At 41.4% G+C, this 24079-nt stretch overlaps 2 long non-coding RNA genes across 4 annotated transcripts in view; one reads left to right on the forward strand and one right to left on the reverse strand.

The window, feature by feature from the left end:
• Nucleotides 1-12654, reverse strand: LOC108404204 (uncharacterized). 2 transcript variants are annotated; one of them, XR_012124781.1, is made up of 4 exons: nucleotides 12079-12654; nucleotides 4197-4410; nucleotides 1515-1571; nucleotides 1-338 (listed from the first exon to the last, which is right to left on the reverse strand). It is a non-coding gene; the product is annotated as an uncharacterized lncRNA (long non-coding RNA). The 2 variants fall into 2 exon arrangements; XR_001854883.3 differs by lacking the exon at nucleotides 1515-1571.
• Nucleotides 11085-24079, forward strand: part of LOC108404205 (uncharacterized) — a 19185-nt gene continuing 6190 nt past the window's right edge. For both annotated transcript variants that reach the window (XR_001854886.3, XR_001854887.3), the window contains exons 1-2: nucleotides 11085-11245; nucleotides 17615-17671. This is a non-coding gene — a long non-coding RNA (uncharacterized lncRNA). The remainder of the gene's footprint in view (nucleotides 11246-17614; nucleotides 17672-24079) is intronic.

Genomic DNA, 24079 nt, shown 5'->3' on the forward strand with positions numbered 1-24079 from the left:
TTCTGTAACTGTTTTTATTACTGTGTAACAAATTACCACAAATTGAGTGACTTAAAACAACACCTATTTCTCAGGACACAAGGCTGTAGGTCAGAAGTCCACCCTGGTATGGCTGGGTTCATTGTTCAGGTTCTCAAAAGACTGAAGAAATCAAGATGCAGACCAAGTTGCATTCTCATTAGGAGCTCAGAGTCCTCTTCCAGGCTTAACTGGTTATAGTAGAATTTAATTCCGCACAATTGTAGGTCTCAGGCTCCATTTCTTTGCTGGCTGTAGGCTGGGGGCTGTTCCCAGCAACTGCAGGCCATCTGCATTCCTTGCCATGTGGCGCTCTCCCTCTGCAAAGCCAGCAACAGCATGTCAGATGATTCTGCTTCAAATCTCTCTGACCCCTGATTCTGATCTCTATACCCAGACTTAGAAGGTTCATATAATTAGGTCAGGCACACCTGGATAATCTTCCTATCTTAAGGTCAACTGATTTGGAACCTTAATTAGCTCTGCAAAATCCCTCTGGCCGTATAACATGACCTGTTCTCAGGTTTTCCCCCAACTCTCAAAGGAATGTGGGTTATACAAAGACAAGGGTTACTAGGAATCATCTTAGAATTCTGCGTGTCACACCGTTGGCTCCAAGAGTGACCCTAGAAAGCAGCCCCTCAGGATGAGATTTTAGTGCAAGATTACTCACTAATCTGAAAGCAAGAGAGCATAAATTATTGGTGGTAGGTGGAGTAGAAATCCCTTGCACTTGGTGGCATCACAAGTACTAAGGATTTCACCTGAATTTAATTGATGTTAGGTGGAGATGGAAGGTAAGGTAATGTATCTGCAGTCACTGTGGCACTTGAAAAACCTGGGAGCAATTATGACCATAAAATTGTGAATTGGCCATATTGCTATTATCATAAATGAAAGCCTTGCAAAAAGAAAATTATAAGACTCCTGTATTTTGAAATACAGAGGGCCTCTGATGTAACTTTTAAGATCCATCTCATCTGTCACCAGAAGGCAGAACTGCTAGGGACACAATTACTCTGCCTCACTCTTAGTAGTAGGAGGTGTGAAGTGCAACATTTTGTTTTTTATCTTAGAAGACCACTGGATCTATAAAAACGTCACCACTGTGGCAAGTCCCTGAATCTTCATGGGATTTTTCTCCCTTTCTTGGCATACATATTTTTACTAGGACATATACAGTACTTGCTACGTTCTGCTCACCATGTTCATTTAGCAAGATGCCATGTGGTGATCTGATAATTGCCAACATGACAGAAGTGCCTGTGATAAAAAGCAGAAGTACTTAGATAGTCCTGGAGCAGGAGCCTGAATGTATACTGCTGTCCTGCTCATGTGAAGGCGAGCAGGATCACCTTTTGATCTCCCCTTTTAATGGGGATTGAGAAGTGTGCATTTACCAGATAAGTAACTGCTTCACAAGTGCAAGAAGCTGTATTGACCTGAACCAGTAAAGATACCACATAAAGGAGAGCAGATGTAATTGGGATTAATACCTGGTTAAGTATATAAGAGTCCACAATTGGCCAGGATCTATCCAGATTTTGCAGGAACTATTCAGGGACAAAGAAAGGGAAAATGATAGCAACCATAACACCTATATCTTTTAAGTCTTTCACAGTGATGTCAGTCTCTGCAATTCCTGACAGCATGCCTTACACTTCTGATTTAATGACTTGACAGAGGGGGTAGAACAGTGGGGGAAGAATAGATTTAGGAGCTTCCAATTGGCCTTTCCTGGTTAGGGAAACAATGTTAGGATTCAGTGCAAAGTATATTTACTTTACCCTCAGGCACTGGGAAATCACAAAGTGATGGGTTTGCAGACCCATTGGATTCATTTGTGAGATAGACTTGGTACAGAAGTCTAACACATGGCTTCCAAAAGCACCCCCTCTTTCTGGAGGTCCATGACAGTGTCTGGGTATCATTGTTAACTGGGATCCCATATCTAAAATTCATTGGCTCTAAGTATTCCATTTTTTCCAAATATAGAGTTACCCTAGCAAATGTCTACAGGTCCCTCCAGGGGAGGAAAGAGAGAAATATTTACCTATACTGCATTGTAAGAGCCTTCCTCAAAAGGACCTGGCCTCCCCTTCAAACAAAGCAATCTGGATATGTGAATTGACTTATATCTGGAAACATAATTTTCTCTTGCAGTGACTAAAATTAGCCTTTGCTTTATCAGCCTTTGCTTTATCAGCTCTCAATTCTTTTTTATATTAGCAAGTTGAATGACATCTTAATCAACTTTCTAACTCTGTCAACTCTTAATAATACCATGATCTATTAGGCTATCACCAGAGATATCTTCAGGTCAAGGCACACTGATTGCCACTCTGGTCTTGCTCTACTATGATAATTAAATGCCCTTTTTCCTCTCACAGTCAAGTATACCATCTGGCCTCCCCCATTCTGGAATACCGTCATCCCCACTGATATTATAAGATACAATTACATGGCAATATGTCCTACAAGGATGATGATCACTGAGTGTCTTAAAATTAGAAACTGTTCCCAGTGAATTCCCTATTACCTTAACAAAGGAGTCTTCACAGGACCCTCTGGACAACATAATCAGGTGATGGATTTCCCAAGTCTTCCCAAGCTTCTGATCCATTCCCCAGTATCATGCCAACGCAGTTCAGTGTCTTCACCTCATTTACTTTTTGTCACTGTGATATCTAACCTTGGTTCAGACTAGTTAGACAGATTTATGGATCCTTCATAGAACATTGAAATCCCATGCTTATAATCCCAGTAAACTTTCTCCTATCTAGATGTCTGTTCTTCTCTCCATGGTCTGATTCCCTCAAGATTTACTCCTTCCTGTGTTCCCCCATTTCCTGCTCATACATGTTAATCAGGTCCAGCAATTTCTCCAGTGCATAAACTGTTTTCTCCTGGAACAAGGATTGTGCTTCCCTGTTTGGGCTGTCCTGACACATAACCCTTATTACGGGCCTCCAGGATTAGATCTTGATGAGAATGGAGGCCCCTGCCTCAGGTAAGGCAAATGTATGTCTCCAAGTAAGTGAAGACTCCTCTCCTCAGCAAGAAGAATGGAACTTTTTTTTTCTTGCTAACCCAGAAGTTGAAGAGGGTTTGAAAGAGTCAAGATTATCAAGCTTGTTCACCTCTCTGAGATCGCAGAGTCACACTTGTTTCATATCAGTATCCTGACTTTGACATAGGAGACCTACCAGAGCTGCACATTCAGTCTCCTTTGTAATTTTGACTCCCTTATAATTACGTTCTGGTCCTAATTTTTAGCACAGTCTTCCCTGCAACTATATTAGATAAACTCTCCTTAAATTATTTCATGGAGGCCTTCTGCCTTGAGTTAATAGTTGGTTGACCCAAACCTATATTATTCTTTTCTTGACACCTCCAAAGCAATCCATAAAAGCTATACAACACCACAATCTTTATTATCATTTTCCTGTACCATTCAAGTGTATAGCCACTACTTAATTTAGTGCTGCCCCCTCCCCTGGTACCTCAACCCAGTCCACCAAGGATGAGTCCCGGTAATTGTGATGCTATCACATGCCGTGGCTTATCACCTTCCACCCACTACTAGCAATGAATGGGGTTCTTATTACCATGTCACTGATGAGTGACCCAGCTCTATAATCTCATGATAAGGAGCTACTTTCTAGTGTCATTTCTAATACATATGTCTTATCCTAGGTCCCTCTGAGAGTTGAAGCCAAAACAGAGTCTATGTGCAAGATGTTATTTGGGGAGCAATCCCAATGACCAGGATTGAGGAACAGGAGTAGTAAAATCTCCTGAGAGGCATCTGTAGAAAAAATGTAAGTTCCTATCACCAGGATTCTCACCTGACCCTGGTCGGCTTAACCACTGCACACAGTGAGTAGTACATTATTATTGACTCTCTAAAAAGAGCTCCACCCAGTGCTCTGGGCTGCATGGCTGCAGGAGAGCAGAGGCTGGCATGGTGGCAGCACCGAAGACAAAAACTGAGAAAACTGCAGGCAAAAGAGAGGCCCGGAAGCAGAGACTGGCTTGCTGCATGCAGACTTGCCCAGGGTGGACTGGATTATAGTGCTTGACCTGCCACCATGAGAATAAACCTGGATGTAACCCCTTTCACCCCAAGAATGTTCCATTATCATGTTTTGGTCTCACTGAATCCACAGTGAACTTACCTGGGGCTGAAACCCACTGACGAGACAGCATCTCAGAACTGTTGGCCAAATACAAAAGAAAGAAGCATTTTTTCATTGGCTACCATCCCACTCGGTCAAGAATGACCCCATGGATATTAACTCCCTGGACTTCCTGTTTTCCCACGCGTGAGTGTCCAGAGAATCCGTGGGTCACTCTTCAGTATCAGAGAAGTTCTAGGGCAGGAACCAGAAGCTGAAATAAAACACTGTCTGTCAGAATAAAACTGCATGCAGCTCAGCTAAACCTGCAAGGAGCTAGTCAACACAGCAGTAGCAGAGAAAGTGGGGGGGTGGGTGCGGAAAAGGATGGGAGGTGTGCACAAGAAATATTGAAAACTATTATGTTTGATAAATCCAAGACCAAGTGATTCACACCAGAGATACTTCTTTATGGAAAGAGGCTGAATCCTAGAACTTAGCATTTTTTGTGACCCAATGAAATAGTTCTGTTATCTGATTGGACACATGTATTTGGCTCTTCTTCCTGCTAAAATCTCACTTAATGAATGTTAAAAAAAAAAAAAATATATATATATATATATATATATATATATATATATATATATAAAAGGCCCCTTGGAACAAAGAGAATGAGAGAGAAAATGAAAGCAGACACCAGATCACAAATTCTGAAAGCTAAAATACAAATGGATAAGTAGCGACTAATTTAGCAAAGTGGAAAAAACTTAATTCTATACTTTTAAGAGGGCACAGAAGGAGTTGACAATGAACATCCCTGATTGCCTTAGAAATTGAAAATACCAGGAACTACCAAAGGCAAGTGGAGAGATAGGGCAGCAAACACAATCAGCATAGTCTGTTTAAGGAATATTTAGAACATCTGACCCCTCTCCCCATTATTCCCTCCTCCCTGTGCAGCCAAACATCACTCTCTCTACCCAGGCAAAAGACAGTTGTTTACTTCTTGCAGAGGTGGAGGCCGACAGAATCTAAGGGTAGAAACTGACAGAATACAGGAGTAACTTTAATTTCTGTCAGCAAGTTTCTGGATGAATTACTGATAGGTAAAGTCAAAGGAAGACTTAGAGACAGAGATATTTGAAAGACAAATGTTATAGCAAATGTTACATTTTATGTCAGACCCAAAAGAACTGGCTCCCAAAATTAAAAACATAAGTCTTTAAAGGAAAAAAACCCACAGAATTACCAAGCTACCAACTTTACATCCATCTGTTCAGGATGGGAAAAATTTTCTCACATCATCAACTGATTCACAAACAAAAATAATGATTTATCTTGGACATCCACATAGTGAAAACCAAGGATAAAATTGCTTTTGTTAGGGAGTCCAGGTTTACGAGAAATATTCAAGGTTGTCTTATTTGGGGGACTAGAAGCAGATGGACCCTATTATTTTTAGATTGTCAATGGGTGAAAAGTGTTTAGTCTTATTGGAATCAGGGCAAAATATCTGTTTTGTTTCTATAGTAGAATAGAAAACTTAGCAAACAAACAGCAACAAAAAAAAGTGAAGCAATTATTAACTTCAGGGAAAACAAAAAAATCATATGTGCTAGCTTTCCTCTGCTCTCTATTATTCTTGGCTTCTGGCAACTGAGCTCTGTAGACTGCCTGACTCTTTCATCTCTGGGCTTCTAGTTGGGTCCAGGCAGGGAGATGTCTCCCTCTCGATTACTGTCTAGAGCAAGAAATCAAAGGGCAGGAGAGCTTGAAATATTGATTCCACCTTCACCCTCATCCATGCCACCAACCCGTGGCATTTAGCGGCAGCTATGTTCTTTGACCTTTGGCCGCAGCTCCTGTCTGGTGACCTCTTCACAACCATGCTCTCTGTAGGTCCCATGTGTGCACTGGGGTAGAATAGGTGGAAAGAAAGCTAACTCCTCATCTTGCAAAGAAGTTTATAGATAGGATCTGAAACTGAAAAAACTAATAGCGATGTATTATTTAGAAATAAATACCAGAAAGTTGCCAGCTTCTTTTAGCTATTTCTGAAGGTGTTTGAAAGTTTCTGCCTCTTAAAAAAGAGAATTAGGAGATGCAGAGAGATGGAATCCAGTAAAAATTATCATACTTTTAAAACTATATACAGGTATTTACTTTTTTTTAATGTTAACATTTCATTTTACCCAGTATACCTAAAATGTTATCATCTCAGGTACATGTATTTACTTTTTAAAAGACAAAAATCCCATTTTGAACAGACTTCCTAAACAGCCAGAAAGAAGTCAGTGCTGGATTCCCCTTTTTTACTCTTTGACCAATACAGAGCAGAAAATCAGTAAATGATGTGAGAAAATTTTTCCCATCCTGAACAGATAGATAAATGTAAAGTTGGTAGCTTGGTAATTCTGTGGGTCTAGATATATTCTAGAGTCATTTTAGACTTAAATACAGGGCCCCACTTGCAATGGCCCCGTTGTCGGATCATTTCCCAAGGCCTTGGCAACTGTGGTTAGGTAGCTGAATGCTTTATCTCAGCATCAAATTCCAGTTGGCTTCCAAATGTTTGTTCATCTTTGAGAGGCCCCAGTATATATGAAACTAAATCCACAAGGCAGTCTTTTTCCTCTAACATTAGTACATTGTTACGAGACGATATTAAACTCTCACATTTGAACTTAATTCAGGGTGATCACCGCAATATTTTGAGAAAGATAAACATTAATGTAACTTGGCCTGGGAAGTTATTAAAGAAAAATTAACCTACCAACATAAAGCCACTGTACGCTGTTTAAAAGCAGCATTTTGAGAGCCACTCTCTGGATGTTCAGACAAAAATTTGGATGTACAATGAAGTCTTACTTTAAGGTTAAGTTCAAATGGTAGCACATATAGAGAAAAGCTCATATAGGCGAATTCCCCTTGACAATCCCTTTGGAAGGCTTGCTGTGGAAGGACCATTACGTGCTCTCAGTAAATTCCACAGAGACAGTCTTTGCTCCATTGTTGGAACAGATTGTTGTCTCTTGAGTTGAGTACCAGATGAAATAACTGACATACATTTGGGGTTGTAAAAGTTAAGTATCTTCAGCAATAGAATCATGGTAAGATTTTCATTCTATGAGAAGCCCTTGGGTATTGAGCAGAGCTTGGGAATGGCTTCTTCGCATGTCTCAGCTCATTCACTCAGGGACATACGCTCACTGAGTGGAATAGTGGATGGACTCTCCTGCACTTAAGAACATTTCTCTCTCTTTTTAATTTTTACAGAGTATTTAATTTACACAATTAAATGCATATATAATGCAAAAGATGTGTAATTTTGGATTAAATGAAGAGTGATCTAAATAGGTATAGTGGTAATAACATCTGCACAAGAAGAGTCCAGATGTGTAAGGGTATTATTTTGTCTACAGCTGAAATTAAATTTAGCTCTCAAGATCCAATCTCCTGAAGCAACAGAACACTTAACTGCTCCAATTCTAGAAACTTAAGTACTTTCATCTTAAAATGTAGTCTCCTTAACTTTCCATTCTTTTCCATTTTCCTTCTCCTCTTCTTCCCAGAATAATCTACATTCCAGTGGGGGAGGAAGGGGAGATTGCATATCATTCTAGCACCAGAGAAAGACATTGGCCCATGTGTCATCTCTGTCCTCACTGGCCTTCCTGAGATGTAGCTTGTCTCACCAAGTCTTGGGCAGCAGCCTCTGTTTCCACTGTGATCAGGCTGAAGTAATCTGTCCTCTTAGCCACTTTGGTGCTCTAGGAAAGCCTGGGGGTGTGGTGGTCTTTTCCACACTGGCTCTCAATGGCACTGCAGATCCTCTGCCACTTGGTCCCATCTTTCATTCCATCCCTTAATGAGCTGTTCTCCCATGACCTCTACTCTAGGTCCCCTTGTTTCACACCATGGTGACTCTTTGGCAGATATATCAACCCTCAGTTATGAACTTCATTTAGGGTCTCACTAAGACATGCAAAATGATTTTTAGATCTTTTCCAGCCCCATGAACCTTGGGACATAGAGAGGGAGAGGGTAAGCAAATCAACTCTTTTACACCCTCTCCATCTAAATGTACTTTGCTTCCCTTTCTTTTGCAACCCACCAATTGGCCCAGAGCACACTTCCCAGAGCTCCAGATGCACTGAGGAATCCTTAGACTTATCTGAGATTTCCATCTACGTGCAACCAGAATTTTCATCTTGAGAGAGAAAGGGTGCAAAGTGCAAAGCCCCACACTAACATCTCAACTCTAATTCTCCTCCTCAAACACTCTGAGCTCCTCCAGCTGCCCCGAAAGGGGTCCTATCTCCTCTCTGTCTCACTCAAAACATCTGAGATCATTATGCATGTTTTCTTATACCATGTGCAAATGGTATGCCTTAAATTAAAATGGAGGGGGGATTTCCTTCCCCTCAATCCCTGACTCCTACAACCTAAAGCTCTTTAATTCACTGTTATCAAATCTGTTATAGACTTTACATTAAATTTAGAATTTTCAAAGATTTCACCAAATATTCTTTCTGCCCCTTTTTCTCTCTTCCTTTTCTTCTCTCCTGGGACTCCCATTATACATATGCATGGTTGACGGTGTCCCACAGGGCTCTGATGTACTGCTCATTTTTCCTCATTTTTTTCTCTTTCTATTCCTCAAACTGAATAATTTCAATTGATTTATTTCCAAGTTTGCCGATTCTTTCTTCTACCTGCTACTGTCTATTGTTGAATCCCTCAAAAAATTTTTCATTTTAGTTATTATACTTTTAAAATCCAGAATTTCTATTTGGTTCTTTTTTATAATTTCTATCTCTTTATTGATTCTCTACTTGGTGAGATATTCTCCTACCTTCCTTTTGTTCTGTAGACATGATTCCCAATTGTTCTCTGCATGTATTGTAAAGCGCTGACAAAGTCTTTATCTGATAAGTCTGAGCTTCTTCGTTTCTGTTGACTTTTTTCTATATATGGGCCATACTTTCTTTTTTTCTTTGAAATCTTGAATTTTTGTTGAAAACTAGACATTTAAAATAATATAATATCTGGAAATCAAATTCTGTCCCCTTCTCAGGGTTTGTTGTCATTGCTACTTGCTGTTGTTTATTTGGTGGCTTTTCTGAACTAATTTTGAAAAGCCTATATTATTTTCATGTGTGGCTGCTGAAGTCCCTGATTGCTTAGCTCAGTGCTCAGCTAGTGATTGAATATCTGGGACCTTAAATATCTGGAATCAATAAGTTCTCAGTCTTTGCTGAAGGGTGCTGTGTGTGTATTGGAACATATGTTCAATATTTAGCCAGACAGTTGACAGCTTTCTCTCAGCCCTCAATTTCTTTGAAGCCTCAAGGTCAGTCAGAGGTGAGAGTAAGACTTTCTCATGTTTTTTCTAGACATATACACAAGTCTTGGCATGCACAGAGCCCTACACATGCACGTGGCCTTCTAAACTCCCAGGAACATGTCAGAGCTTATCAAAAACCCTGTAAATATCTCATCCCTTAGTTTTTCCTTTTAAGCTTTTTGGTTAGCCTATTGTTTGTCCTAACTGTTATCCACCACCTCAGACAGTCACAAAGTTAAACAATTGCCTCTAAATGTTTTCAACAAACACCCTTTCCTAGGGGAAAAGGCCTTTGCAATGGCAGTGGGTGAGATCCAAGTTAAAGTTCTCTAAAGGTCAGATAATGACTGTCCTCTGGGAATGAGTCTTTGAAGGGGCCACAACTCTATTCTACCTTCTCCAGTGGCTACTATACCCCTGGCTTTCACCTGCCTGTGGTCCATTGGTTTGCAGGCTACCATGGAGCTGCAGAGAGGGGTATGGGAATGGAGCAAGTTAAAATGCCATAAACCTCAGTGTTCTTGTTGAGTTTCAGCTGCTTTCTTGAATAAATTCTCCCTGGAGTGCTGCAAGCCTTTGATTCATTTCCAGAGTTTCAAAAAAAGTTGATTCCATCTCTTGCCAGTTTTCTGGCTGCTTTCAAAGAACTTTCTGAGGTCCTTTCTCTCCATTTTTGCTAATGGCAATCAATTATAGATTTTTTTAAGTGTTTTAAAATGCAGTGCTAAGCAGTGACTACTTTGTTTTCAGCTGCGCCTGCTCTCTGGATGATGATGATAGCAATAGTAAAAATAATATAACATCTATTTGAGCCAGTGCCAAGCATATTCTAATAACTTTACATGTATTACCTCAGTTAATCTTCGAAATTATCCTATTAAACAGAGAGTATTATTATCCCAGTCACAGACAAAGAAAGTGTAGCATAGAGAGGTTAAGTAACTTGCCTACCATCAGTAAGAGCTAAATGGTGGAAACTGGATTTGAGACTGTCTAGCTCTAGAATCAAGGGCTCTGAGGCAACATGGAACAATTAGGAATTACCAGAATGAAAAATGTCTCAGTATTTCAAAAACATTAACCCACTACATAAGCTTTTATTTTACTGAACTCTAGATTACTTTAGGTGGAAGAAGCATTCATACTACATATTTCTTGATCATCATAATGTCAAGTAATTTTACTATTTTTTATAAAAGCAAATTATTAATACACAATGGAAGATTCTTTAATTTGTAGTTTCATTACATTTTTTGTATACACAGTTTAACAAATCAAAACCGAAATCTGTTACCAGACATAATTTTTGCCACTTGTTTGAGAAAATATGATCACTATACCTTTGAGATCCCTTCTGGTGTTGAAATCTTTTTGAGGCATTAGTTTCATTTGTTCACTTTCAATTCAAGAAAAATTCTCAAGTGTTTACTTTGTGCCAGACACTGAGCTGATGGTGAACTAAGCAGATTCTGCCATTATGAGGCTCAAAGTAAAGTGGGAAAGAGCCATTAATTAGTAACAGGTGTGATGACTGTTACGAAAGAGGAAGCACAGATATGGGAACATATAAGAGACCTGAGCTACTCTGCAAGATTAGAAAAGGCATTTTTGAGGATGTGACATTTAAAATGAGACCTAAAAGACCAGATGGAGTAATGGGAAGTCTCAACAGAGGAAGCAGACATGTGAAGGCAGAGGCCCAGAAAGAATGTAGTTTATTCAAGAACTGAGAGCAACTTAGAGTGGCCAGAAAACAGAAACTGTAAGTAGAGGCAGACATGGAGATAAAAGAACTTAAATGAAGGATCCTATTTGTTCAAAGCATTTGCTTAGATGGCTAAAAGTCCCCAAAGAACAACTTACTATATTTATATGTAAATAGTCTTCGAGCACGTCATTAAGAAGGTGCCTGACGGCAGCATATATGGCAGGCTTCTGCTTTCTGGTTGATAGTTTTTGGTGAAAGATTGCCTGCACTCTCTAACAGAGCTAAAATCTATCTGAAAGTTGTACAAGGAGAGAGGGATAAAGGGTTTCATGAGCAAACTGGTAAGAGCAAGCCAAAATTTAAAATTAGAGAGAGAGAGAAAAACAGGAAAAAATCGTGCCTGGAGGCAACAGTGCAACTGAAGTTATTCCAAGGTTCTCTAGCCTGACTGTCTTCTCCGGCCAGGCATTTTACAAGCTCTGTGAGGTATTCCATTTTCCTCGTTAATAGGAGGAAACCAAGGTTCAGAAATACAGATGACTTCCTTCAGTTAGCAAGTACTTATTGAGTACCTACTACATGCTGGTTTATCATGAACCCAAGCTAATGGAATTTATATTCGAACAGGACCTTGTTCAAGATCACACACTGATAAACCTAAATCAAGATTTTTCTAACGAGAAAGACTAGAGTCTCCTTTTATTATACCACACTGAATAAGAAAAGGCTTTTTTCTTAGAAGTGAATGGAAGACCCCTGAATGGTTCACTAACAGTAAATTATCTCTTAATGTTAGTTCAACTAAGCTCTCCATTATTTGTTAGCAGTTACAGCAGGCACATTGTTTTCTAGCTAAAGAAAAGATACCCAGGGCAAGGCTGGCTTACCTCCTCCATCAGGTAGTTAGAACCACTCAGACCGCTGGAGACCGAGAAAAACGGATACACCGCAGCTGTGAATTGATGTTGCTTGCTTCTCCGCGGACCCATCTCCCATTTTCCTCCTTCAGTCTCTCTTCTCTCCTTTTCTATTTGGAGCCCTTGGGAAAGAGACTGCAAAACCCAGATCCTGCCTGTCTTGTAGGGACATTAAATATTCTCCAGGGTCCTGTTCCTCATTCTGATGTGTTTGCACCTGTGTCCTAGTTCCAGATCCCTGACTCCAGTCTCAAAAGGACAAGGCAGAGATACTTAACTTTCCTAGATTTTTAGAATTCTTGTGAACTTCCCTTTGCTGCCATCCCAATGCTCTGAATGAGGAGACTGTGAAATGTGACCCCATACAGCCTATCCAGAGAGGCCCCCACCGGACTGCTCCTCTAGCAGTGCCTTCATTTTGAAGACACTGAATCTTTGAGAGAGTAAAGGAGGAAGGGAGCATCAGAAGGATACAGAGAAGGCAGGGTTGCCCTGCAGTTCTTCCTTTTGAAATGTTTTCCTGGATTGTGGGTGGGTTGGGGAGAGGTGACTAGAAAGAAAAAAAGGGGGGGCAGGGTTTGTTGTTTCTTTCTGTTTTTTCTATTCAAAAATATAGCCTCAACCCAACATATATTTTTAAAAAATGACTTCACCCATGCGGCTTCTCTGTTCATATTTAACAAGTTGAAATTCTTTATAGATCTCTCATTTATATCCTTACTTTCAGACCCTTTGAAATCTAAGGTCATCTAAAGCATTGTATTTTTATGTTATTACTAGCTAAATTTTCAAATAAATACCAGCAACCTACTTTGCCAGAAAGAAAGAGTATTTTTTTCTAAGGAGATGCTCTTCTCAAAACACAGGCAGATTCATGAAACATCAGGCAACCCTGGGCAGCCTCTTTCTGGGCTGTTGGTGGGATGTTGGTGCTGTGTGTTGTCTTGATATCAGCTCACATAACATCCCCACTGTCCCTTTGTGACCCTCACACCAAGGAGACACATATCTAGTGAAATTAATCCAGCCTGCGGTTTTATATACAAACAAGTATAACTGGAACTGACAAAAGACTAATGACCGAAACTGAAAGAACATTAGTAAAGCACAAACCTCCTCCAGATTTGACTGCTTACAACTTAATGCACAAACTTGCTGGGATCAGCAAGAGAACACATATAATTTGCTTTCTTTCTTGGTAGATGTTGGCAAGAATTATGAGCATCTTCAGCATCTTTATTGAAACTTTGGCATCAAAACAAAGTTTAAAGTTATAGATTCTCCTCACATTTCATGTCATTTTCAAGTCATTTTCAGAGATGATAGGATGTCATGAAGTCCTGGTGATTCTACCTTGAAATTACTGGATACCCCACATCTACTGCCATCTCTTCACTGTCCTGCCACTTCTCTTTCTGGATGTTATATCTTGCCTGGACTTCTGCAGTAGCCTCTGAACTGGTCGTCCCACTTTCACCTCTCCAATCCACTCTCCGCACAGCAGTCAGAGCTAAAACATCCATTCATTGTGTCATTCTCCTGTTTAACTCTTAATAGCTGCCCTTCCTCCCTTTGAACAGCAGGTAAAATTTGAAATCCCTAACCTGCTTCTTGGCTCAACTGAATCCCAAAAACATACTGGCTTTGCTGATTTCTCTTGAAGCTGCAAGTTCTCTCCTACGTCAAAGATTTCGTATACACTATTCTCCTGGCCTGGAGCACGGTTTCCTTGTGCTTTGCCTGGTTAACTCGTGCTCATCCATCAGACCTCAGCTTAAATATAGTTCCTCAGAGAGGTCTCTCCATTCATCTTAATCTGAATCAGAGCTTTCTATCATCTCTTTCACAGCCCTTGCTTTCCAAATTACATCTTAATTCATGTGTTTATTTTTTCAATGTTTGTCCTTCACTATAATAAATCTCCATGTGTACAGGGATGTTGGTGCCTTGGGCCCTACTCTTCCCAGTGCCCAAAGGGGTACCTAGCAAGTGTTATGTGCTCAGCAGACAATTAGTCAGTGAATGAACAGATAAATGTTTATGGAAGGAAGGGAATCACAAGGCTCCAAAATATCCCCCAGCCTCCATGCCGAAGCCCTCCCACAGACAACATGGGACTTCCAGAGAACCCAGTGCAGCACTCCTAGACACATTTAACTCCATAGCAACCGAGACATTTGGGTGGTAGAACATTCTACCCATATCTCTGCTGCACCCAGTGAATCAGCTCTACAGAGGCCCTTCATGATTCTGCCACCAACAGTCCAGCTCCCTACCTCCACTGTCTCCCACTCTTGACAACTTATTCTGAGGTCAGAGGGATGAGAGATCTTTTTAAAGACCCTGCCCCTTAATAGGATCAAATAAGGCCCTTCATTATCTTCTCCTTCCAGATCCTGTTCTAGTGCGCCACAAAGGTCTGCTATTGCCCCTTGTAGCTGTTTCAGACAAGCCTCAGCCCACCAGCTCAATTCATCCGATGTGCTTGGGCCCAGCTCTGCCGCCACAGTTAGTCTTGACCCTCCTGCATTCCAGTACCCACCTGCTTGCCGAAACTCAGCCTTGTTGCCAGTTCTGGCCCCACTCTCAGTGCCCGCATTCAGTGACTGAAGGAGCAACTCAGTTTGGCCTTCTCCTCAGCTAAGGGCAAAGCCTTAATTCACCCTTTAGATCTCTCACTTTGCTGTCTAGGGAGCCCTCACCCTGGCAGCAGGTCTCCGGCCAGCACTCAGGCCAGGCTGCGACAAGTCTCCCCACAAGACAGGTCAGGGAGCTGTGGCCCTTGCCCACCTCTGAGGCCCCATTTCCCTCCTGTTCTTCCATGAGCATTCCATTTGGTCTGCCGTTCCTGTGATCCTTGGCCCTGAAAATTCCTCCCACCTACCCTACAAACCCATTCTGATTCCTCTGTCAAGCTCCTCTCCAGAACTTCTATGAAGACCTTCCCAGTCCTCCCACCTACTCACCATGACTTGTTCACATCAGCATGAGATTCTCCACAGAACGGTAGAAAAAGAACAGACTCAAATTCAAATTCCATCCTTGTCAGTTACGAGTTGCAGGGCCTTGAGCAAATGACATCTTAAAATCTCATGTTTTAAAAATCTATGAAATGGGAATAATATCCACTCACAACCTTTGGCTGCTAGCACAGATATGTCACATCACAGATATTCAGTAAATGTGCACTGAGGGACATAAAGAATGTATTAATCAGTCACAGCAGCATGGTGCTATGGCTATAGTAAAGAGAGAGAACTCATATTTTTGGCTATATAATTCTCCTAGCTGCTGAGAGAAATCATGAAAGCAGCAGAGTCAGGGAGAGATGTTTGGAAAGGACAGCTTGTGCAATAGGTCTTAAGAATGAGTGCAATATGGATAAGAGAATGAGAAAGGGAAGCTTCCCGAGAGAACCGACATGAGTAAAAGTCTGAGTGCGGGATGGCCATGCAACCCAGGGAGGCAGAGCTGAAGAGAGGAAACAGCGTATGTTGAGGAGAAGCAGAAAATCAGCCTGAATAGACGGAGAAGGGTCAGCTCAGGAAAAATGGGAGCAAAATGAGACCTAGGTTTCCCCTGGCCTCTTGCTTATCTCCATAGCTTTGGTTTTCCATTTTCGGTAAGTGAATGTTTTGGGGTGCACCATCTCTAAACATTTGTTTATTTGTAACTCAATTAACCCAGCTCCCAGGGAGTGACATGGTGCACACCTCAACCAAGTAACTGATGTTTGTAAAATCCAAATGGCACCTAAAGTAATTGTGAGGAGGATGTTGCTGGAGATGTTGCAAATGCCCGGACTTAGCCCTCGACATGGTAATAGAGGCAGCGGCCTCCCACTCTTCTCCTTGACCCGGCATCACTCGGCTTGCTCCTTAAATAGTTGTGAAATGTCCTCACTGAATCCACATTTGCAAAAACTCTTGAAATCTTGACTCTTATATAAAGTGACTCGGTTAGAAAAATAGATTCCGGTAAACTATTTGTACTTACTTTGGGCCTCGTATCTGTAGTTAGGTTATAATAATAACAATAATAATAATACCCATACTAGGTCCAGATAAATAAAATAACTCTCATATTAATGCTGATGGGGTACTACATGCCAAGGATTTTATGTATATCGTGACGTGTATTCCTCACAACAATCCTCAAAAGGAGGTACTCTTACTATCATCATTTTATAGATGTGGAAACTGAGGCACAGAGAGGTGTCAAATAACTTTCCCAAGTCATACAGTTAGGAGTGGTAGGGTTAGAATTCAGACAAGGCAATCCACCTCAGAGCCCATGCTACCAACCCTCTTGCCCCACCACCTGCATAACGTCGGCTTCCTGATTTTACAGAGAGAAACTGAGTTGGGCGACGATGGAGAGAATTGCCTCGGGTCACTGAACAAGCGAATCAGTGGCAAAGTCGGAACACCCAAGAATCCTGGCTCTTTCTCAGCCCAATTATTCCATCAACCAATCCGTATAAAGAGGTTCTTTTTCTCATCATTCTTTTCTTCCATTTTTAATGGCTCCCAAGGCAATGGGACTTGAGCAAGAAGAAACAAAACTCCATTTCAAAAGCAAAGCTGCCCTCTGGCTAAAATTCCATTTTCTAAAGTTCAGGATTTCTAATAAAAATAGAAATCAGTCAACCCCAACCATTCTGGCACACCGTAAAGTGACCTTTCTGTGGTCCAAAGTCCAGAGCAATGGATGGATATTTCTTTCCGCTTAGGAGGCAAGGGATGCGAACATCGACAAGCAAAGACCACAGCCTCTCGGGGTTGTTCAGTGCTAAGGTTACAACATATAAAGATATACAAACTGTTACTTTCAAACATTTGAAGCTTCATGGAATTCTGTTGAAATTCCATGGAGATCCTTTGAACTTCCCCATTCTTCCTCCTTAACTAAGGAGGAGAAAAAGGTTTGTGGAACCAGACTAAGCTTGCCACGTGGGAGCTGCCAAGGGAACTGATTACATTCTTCCTGGTTCTTGAATACATGTTAAAAATACTCAGAAATCTTAAATGCTGCAGTCCTATAAAATGTCATCTAGTTTCTGACTTAAGAGTTCATTGATGCGAATTTTGACACAATTAATTGTAACACAGTTTTGGGAAAGAAAAATTGGGTTGGGCTTGATCTTCCTCCAGAAACAGCGGCTGTTTGGAAGACTATCCTGGGGCCGGTCTCACCCCTCAGAGGTAACGATCCGAGATAGGCGCGGGGGAGGCCCCCAAGTATGAAAGCTACACTCAGTATGACGCGCTGAACGGTGAGGGACAGAAAGCCACCCGTTCTGGGCACTAGCACCAGCCAAGATGGAAGTGATAATAGAAACTTCATGTGGCCTGTTCTGTCTGTGGAAAATAGTCCAAAAGTTTTCCTTCAGCAGCCAACCAGAAGTCCTACTCAGAGCCAAAGGCAACAACTGCAAACAAAGTTGCCAAGCCCTGATTTCCCACTCTGTGTCTTACTATTTTCTGTTTTTTATTTTTCTCTCTAGATGTCAGCTGTGCTTGATAAAAAAGAGCAACGCTTTCCTGTGGCTACCTGTTCAAAGGTAATGTCATTGAAGCCAATGACCCTCTGTATGGGGCAGGGGATGTAATGGGGAAAACAAAGCTTTCCACGTGGGCATAGAGGTTTTTTCAGAAGGATGAAATAATCACTTTGAATTTAGTTTTCAGTTCATGAACAATCTGGTTTAACTTTCCCATTTTGAGGCTATACCAATGGTGTTAGTTTTTACTATGTGCTTGCCACTGCAGACGGGCAGGCCTAATTTAGGTTAATGACCCTTTTAGCAGGGAACAGCTACATGGAAATTAATTAAGTGGAACACCATGTCTTTAGGAAAACTGTCCTGCTATGAAAAATTGGCTACTGGGGAGACTTCCTTTTAAATACAAAACTGTCTTTCACAAATACTTAGGAAACTGAAGCTCAGCTCCTCTTAGATAAGTTTTATGATAAAAAGAGATGCCTTGTTCAAACAAATAAATCATCAGAGTTAACAGTAGAATATAAACATGATTTTGCTCATAAATATTTAACATTTTCTGACCTTCCCATAATTCAGTTTTTACATGGGTTTTTAATTCTAATACAGAGAGTCCAGGCACATGGGAAGTGCACAAAAAAATAGTGAAACGGATGACTTCATCTATATCAAACCAAGCATATTATTATGTATATAATTAATAATAGCATGAGTTGAATTAATAAGACAAGCAGAGAAATGGCCAAAAAATACTAGTACCATAAATGTACTTCATTCCTGAAAGGAAAGATCACCTCTGATTTGAAGAGTCGCTGGGCTTATGATCTCAGTTTTCTTAGCTCATCGCACATATGCAGTGTTTGCCTGCCCTGTGCATTAACTAGCCTTGATGTAACATCCCTATGAGATAAGTGGGGGGTATCATTAGCTCCATATGGTGGATAGGGCAGACCAAACATGTGGAAATCAAATGACTTGCCTAAAGTTACCCAGAAGCCAGCGGAGATTAGAACCCACAAGCCACTGCTCCCCTGCACTGTGAAGCCAAGCACAACCCCAGATTACCACCAAGAAACTGGTCCACCCTAGTCACTGCCAGAGGGCGTCCCTGCTCTGGGTGCCAGGCTAAAGAGAGAAAACACCCACAGCAAGCTGCCATCCCCTCAAAAGAAAGGAATCCAAACACCTTTAAACTTTAGTCTATTTTTGAAGTGCCCTTCTCAGTAGGTAGATATACAACTAGCAATTTGAGGAGCTTTATCTTAAAGAAAAATGAGGTATTAAAAGGGCAATTTCGATGGGCTTTTTCCAGATTAAAAGGATCTAAAACATTTCTGTTCAATGAGGTTGGAATGAAGTTCAAATTCAGTTCATAAGCTTATCTCCAAATTTCATTTTTCAAAGTACCTCAAACATAAACTCCCACTCAACTTGATCAAAAGCCTCTTCTGCTTCAAGAGACAGAGCAACAATCAGCTCTCTTGTTCATTTAGCCAAGTCAGTGTTCTTAATCAACATAAAAAACATCAGGAGCCAAAGAGTGGTTTTTTAATAAAAAGTGGTTTGATGAGGCTCCAGGCTGGTGGCAGCATTCTCAGCCCAGAAAAATATCAGTCGCCTCCTCAAATACGCAAACAGGCCCCAGAACAGGGGCCAGTTGCGGCCAGGAGCATTTCCTGCCAGTCCAAGCCCTCAGCCGTGTTCTCCCCCTTACCCCTCCTCCCCTGCAGCGTGCCACACTGGCCACCCTTGTTTGGGTCGAGGTTTCAGTGCCCCCTCCCTCCTAAGACTAGGTCATTTGGGCTTTTCTTTCCCTTCTCTTCCCTCTCTCAACAATTTGCTCCTAAATCCATTAAGTGGGACAAAGCACTAAGGGGTGCTCAGAGCTGGCCCCTGTTGGATAAGGAGGGTGTCCAGGAGGAGGCCGCTCAGGGTGGGGTGTCAGAGCCTGAGCCGCCGAGGACAGTGTTCCCGCAGGGGGCGGCCTGCTTCGGTGGCGGAGTCTGAGGCGGGTGAGCAGGGCAGCCCTGTGGGCGGGCAGCCAGGCGTAAAGTATCAGAGTCCAGGCAGAGGGGGAGGACATTCCTCCATGGGTAAGAGGAGGAACGTGGAATAGGAAATTGGTTATATAAAGGCAAGAAAAGGAATTAGTAACTTAGTAAGGACAGTGGGAGCCAGGATTCTTACTGTTGGTGAAGGGAATCACAAATACGGGAACAGACGAGCCTGGAATGAGCCCTCTAGTTGGTGGATTGGAATTGGAGGTGTCCAGGTGAATACACGGTTTCCAATATATTTACATAGATAATGAAATAAATGTGTGTATACCTACACACACTGTGGAAGGTAGAATAATGGACCCCCCCCCAAAAAAAAAACTGTCCACATCCTAATGCCTCAAAACTGTGAATTTGTTACCGTCCATGACTAAGGGAACTTTGCAGGTGTGATCGGGTTAAGTATCTTGAGATGGAAAGGTTGTCCTGGATTACCTGGGTGGGTGGGCCCGGTGTAACCACAGGGGCTCTTGTGATTATAAGTATTGGAAGGCAAAAGGATCAGAGTCAGAGACAGAGAGAGGACAGCAGAGGCAGAGGTCAGAAAGAGAGAGACATTTGAGGATGCTATGCTGATGGTTCTGAAAATGGAATGGACCACAAACTAACAAATGCAGGCAGCTTCTAGAAGCTAGAAAAGGTAAGGGAATGGTACTCCTACAGCCTCCAGAAGGAATGTAGCCCTGCGGACATTTTAGGACTTCTGATCTCTAGAACTGAAAGATGATGGGTTCATGTTGTTTTAAAGCCACTATGTTTGTGGTAACCTGTTACAGCAACAGTAGGAAAGTAATACACATATATACTGGTTAGTTCTGTCCAGTGAGAGACCCTGGGATCAGCAATATCACAGTAACAAGGAGCACACCTAGCTCTTAAGTACCACTCTCCACTGAAAGGAAGCAGGTCTCCTTGGAGAAATGACTGATTCAGAGCTGGAGCTGGGAAAGTACAAGATAATTCTGGAATATATTTTGCATCAGAAATCAAGGAAGTGTTCAAAGAATGGTGGGACCCTGTCAAAAGCACACAGGAGTCAGCTTGAAGGGGCTGCTGTTGAACAGGTCTGGGACAATCTGAGCATCAGAATAATGATAGTAACAGATTATAAACCACTGAACAAAATAGAAACATGAGGATAGGAATAAATTAACTAAAAGTTTGGTTAGGAATGGGATATTTGCATCATTTCAAAACACTTCCCTACAAAATCCGAATTAGTTTTTACAGCAGGGAAAAGAGTAGCTTTATGTCAAAGCACCTTGGCAGATAACAGCTTAATCAAATGATCAGAGGGAATGCTATCGATAATGAGACTGATCCAAATAGCTCACCACTTAATAGGATGCAAGAACACAGCATCACCTCTGTGACATTCCTGCTAAAGATGCACAATCTGAATCACATCACAAGGAAACAACTGACAAAACCAAACTAACATACGTTCTACAAAACAACTGGCCCAGATTCTTCAATAATTTTAAGACCATAAAAGTCAACTAGAGACTTGTTTTTCTATAAGGGAACTTGGTAACATTTGAATAGGATCTGAATGTTAGATGCTAGTAATGCATCAGGGTTAATCTCCTAATTTTGATAGCTGTGTTGTGGTTATGTAGGAGAATAAAGTATCATGGAATTATGGGATGCTATTTTAGCAAATTACTCTCACGTGCTGGAACAAAATTCTTTGTGCTGTACTTGTAACCTTTCTGTAAATGAGAGATCATTTCAAAAACTGTAAATGTATATCTGTTGGTCCCTAGTTCTTTTCTTATACTATAATTAAGTCTTCTCCTTCCAACCATTGCTTCAGTACTCTGGGTACCAATGGATATTTCTCATTTTCTCGAGAGTCAGAGCACCTTGAGGCCACACCCGCTAAGAGAGGATGGCCTGCGTCTGGGATGTGGGGTCTGGCAGGACTTGTTGCAAAACTTATTGAATCCAGCTTGGTGAGAGATGGTGAGAAAAGGTGTGGAAAGATGATTTTTGAAAAACAGAATGTTCTTGGTTCTTTTTTTCCCCCCCCTGGCATTTGATTAAAATGCCCAAGTTCACTGTGGGACAGTCAACAAGTTGAGTATCTCTGTTAGCATTTTCATTTTATCATCCATTTCTCCTCTCTGTTCAAAAAAAAGCAGACCAACCTTTCTGAGACACTTGGCCTGAAGGGACGAGGTTCTTAGAATGCCACTGGTCTCTAAATCCCTGCTCCTCTTTTCCTTAGCTTTCCTTAGCAGATGAATCCCATTTCACTTGCACATTCATGTGTACCTATACAAGCCTAAGTGATGTTTCAGACTTTGAAGAAACCAGATAAGGTGCAAAATACATTTAAAGCAGAAATTAGATATGTCCATGTCCAAGAAGTCCAAGATTCTTATGCCATCCATTAAAAAAATATATTTGCCTTATTACAAAAAAAAAGAGCTAGGAAAGATAATTTGGGACAACCAGGAAAAAATAAATACGTATTCAGTACTAGAAATTAGGGAATTATTGTTTATTCTGTTAGGTGTGATACCGGTGTTTGTTTACATAGGAAAATGTTCTTGATTTGGGGGTATGTGTGCAGAGGCATTTCAGTATAAAATATTATGATGTTGGTAGTTATCTTTAAAATAGTTCCAAAAAATACATATATACACACCTATACATACATATGTACATGTAAATCAAATATGGGGAAGTGGAAAAACATTAACACTTGTCCTAGGTGGTAAATATATGTGTGTGCATTATACTGATTATGTGAGCTTCTAAAATTCTTGGGTTAGTTTATCTTCTGTATTCTAACAGCTGTTCTCTGTACCTTACTCCTAAGACTGCCTCACAAAAGACTTTGGGAACTGTGAATGGAATCCCATACTACATACATTTAAGGTCTGAATTTAGCTGTTTTGTAGCTATACCAGGTCCTTTTGGGGGACTCAAAATCATTATGCATCTACTTTTAAGTTCAACATATAATGTTTAAACACCCTACGGAGATATTCCCTTTGTCAGGATATCTGATAGAAATCCGTTCATCTTTGGAGGAAGGTGGGATGTCAAATGAGGTTGTTCCCCATCTCTTTTCCCCCACTGAAAACTTGCTTATCTCTCCCTAGGGACATAGATTGTGCATCCAGACAGGCCAGCACCCTTCATAAAGCCTTTGCTCTTGCCTCTCCCTGCAAAGCCCACACAGATAAACAAATACACAATTGCACACCTTTCTATTTGCCATTCAAGGCCTAGTTCAGTTGTCACTTCCTGGCTCCTCCAGGCACAGTTCGTGCTCTGGGTTCCCACAGTATCTTGTTCAGGTCCTTGCAACAGAACTTACCACTTGGTGATTTATAAATGTGCTTATCTGCTTTCCCATAGGCTTTGAGCTCTTCAAGAGGAGGAACCACATTTTAGTTATTTCTCTTGTACAGTGACTGACACACAGTAAGTGCACAAGAAAAGCCTGTGAGTGAAGGAATGAATGAGTGCATGAAAATGCCTTTGAGTTGGGGTCTAGGCAAGGCCTAATGACTGGTAGCATCATGGGAATCAGCAGCAGCATTTCCATATCACTCATCAGGTCCTGATACCTAATCTTCAGGTCTTGATATTTAATGCCACACAGGCATTAACCAGCCGCCACTGCATGTGAGATTAAAATGAAAGAGCATTAGAGGTATTTAAAGCTTAAGGCTTTTTTCCCTAACAAGTTTCACTTTTTTTCACAGCTTGGAAGTTAGAGCTCTAACAGCCATGCAGAACACCCATCAAACATTTCCACAAGATAAGAAAAGTCACAAAATATTCCCAGGGGAAATACGGATCTGCGGACAGTTGTGGGTGGTGCCCGGGCAACATCACTGAGCTAAGGAAATCCCTCTGAAAAGGGAAAGATCATTAAAATCAAATGTCAGCTAACATTTACACCAGACTCTATTCTAAGGGCTTGAGGTGTATTATTACATTTAGACCTAAACAGCCCTAAAACGGCCATAACACATCCGCATTTTATAGATGAGGATTGGGGCAGTCAGCTTGCCCACCTAAGAGTCACTTTGCACTAAAACAGTCTTGTTCTGGACTCTGTGCTCTATGTCACATTGGACATCATGCTACCCTGTCATGAACAGATGTACAAGACTTGTTAAATAATAGCTACATATCATGAGCCATCTAGTCAACCCACGGAAGGTACAGAGAAGGAGATTGAGACCGTGAGGGTGAATGGCCTGTCCAGGCTTACGAAGAGTGCTTCCAGCAGAGCTGGGCCAGAACTGAGGGCTGGCAGCCTGGTGTGCCTTCTTCCCTGACCCAGGGCCTCTCCTCCTTTCATAGCGCCGCATCTGGTAAACCACATGATGCTTGTCAGATACATTTTCCTGGTTGGCTTCGGGGTAATTGGTGAACTTAGCATTTA

The sequence above is a fragment of the Manis javanica genome, chromosome 13 (assembly GCF_040802235.1).
Source record: "Manis javanica isolate MJ-LG chromosome 13, MJ_LKY, whole genome shotgun sequence".
Lineage (NCBI taxonomy): Eukaryota > Metazoa > Chordata > Mammalia > Pholidota > Manidae > Manis > Manis javanica.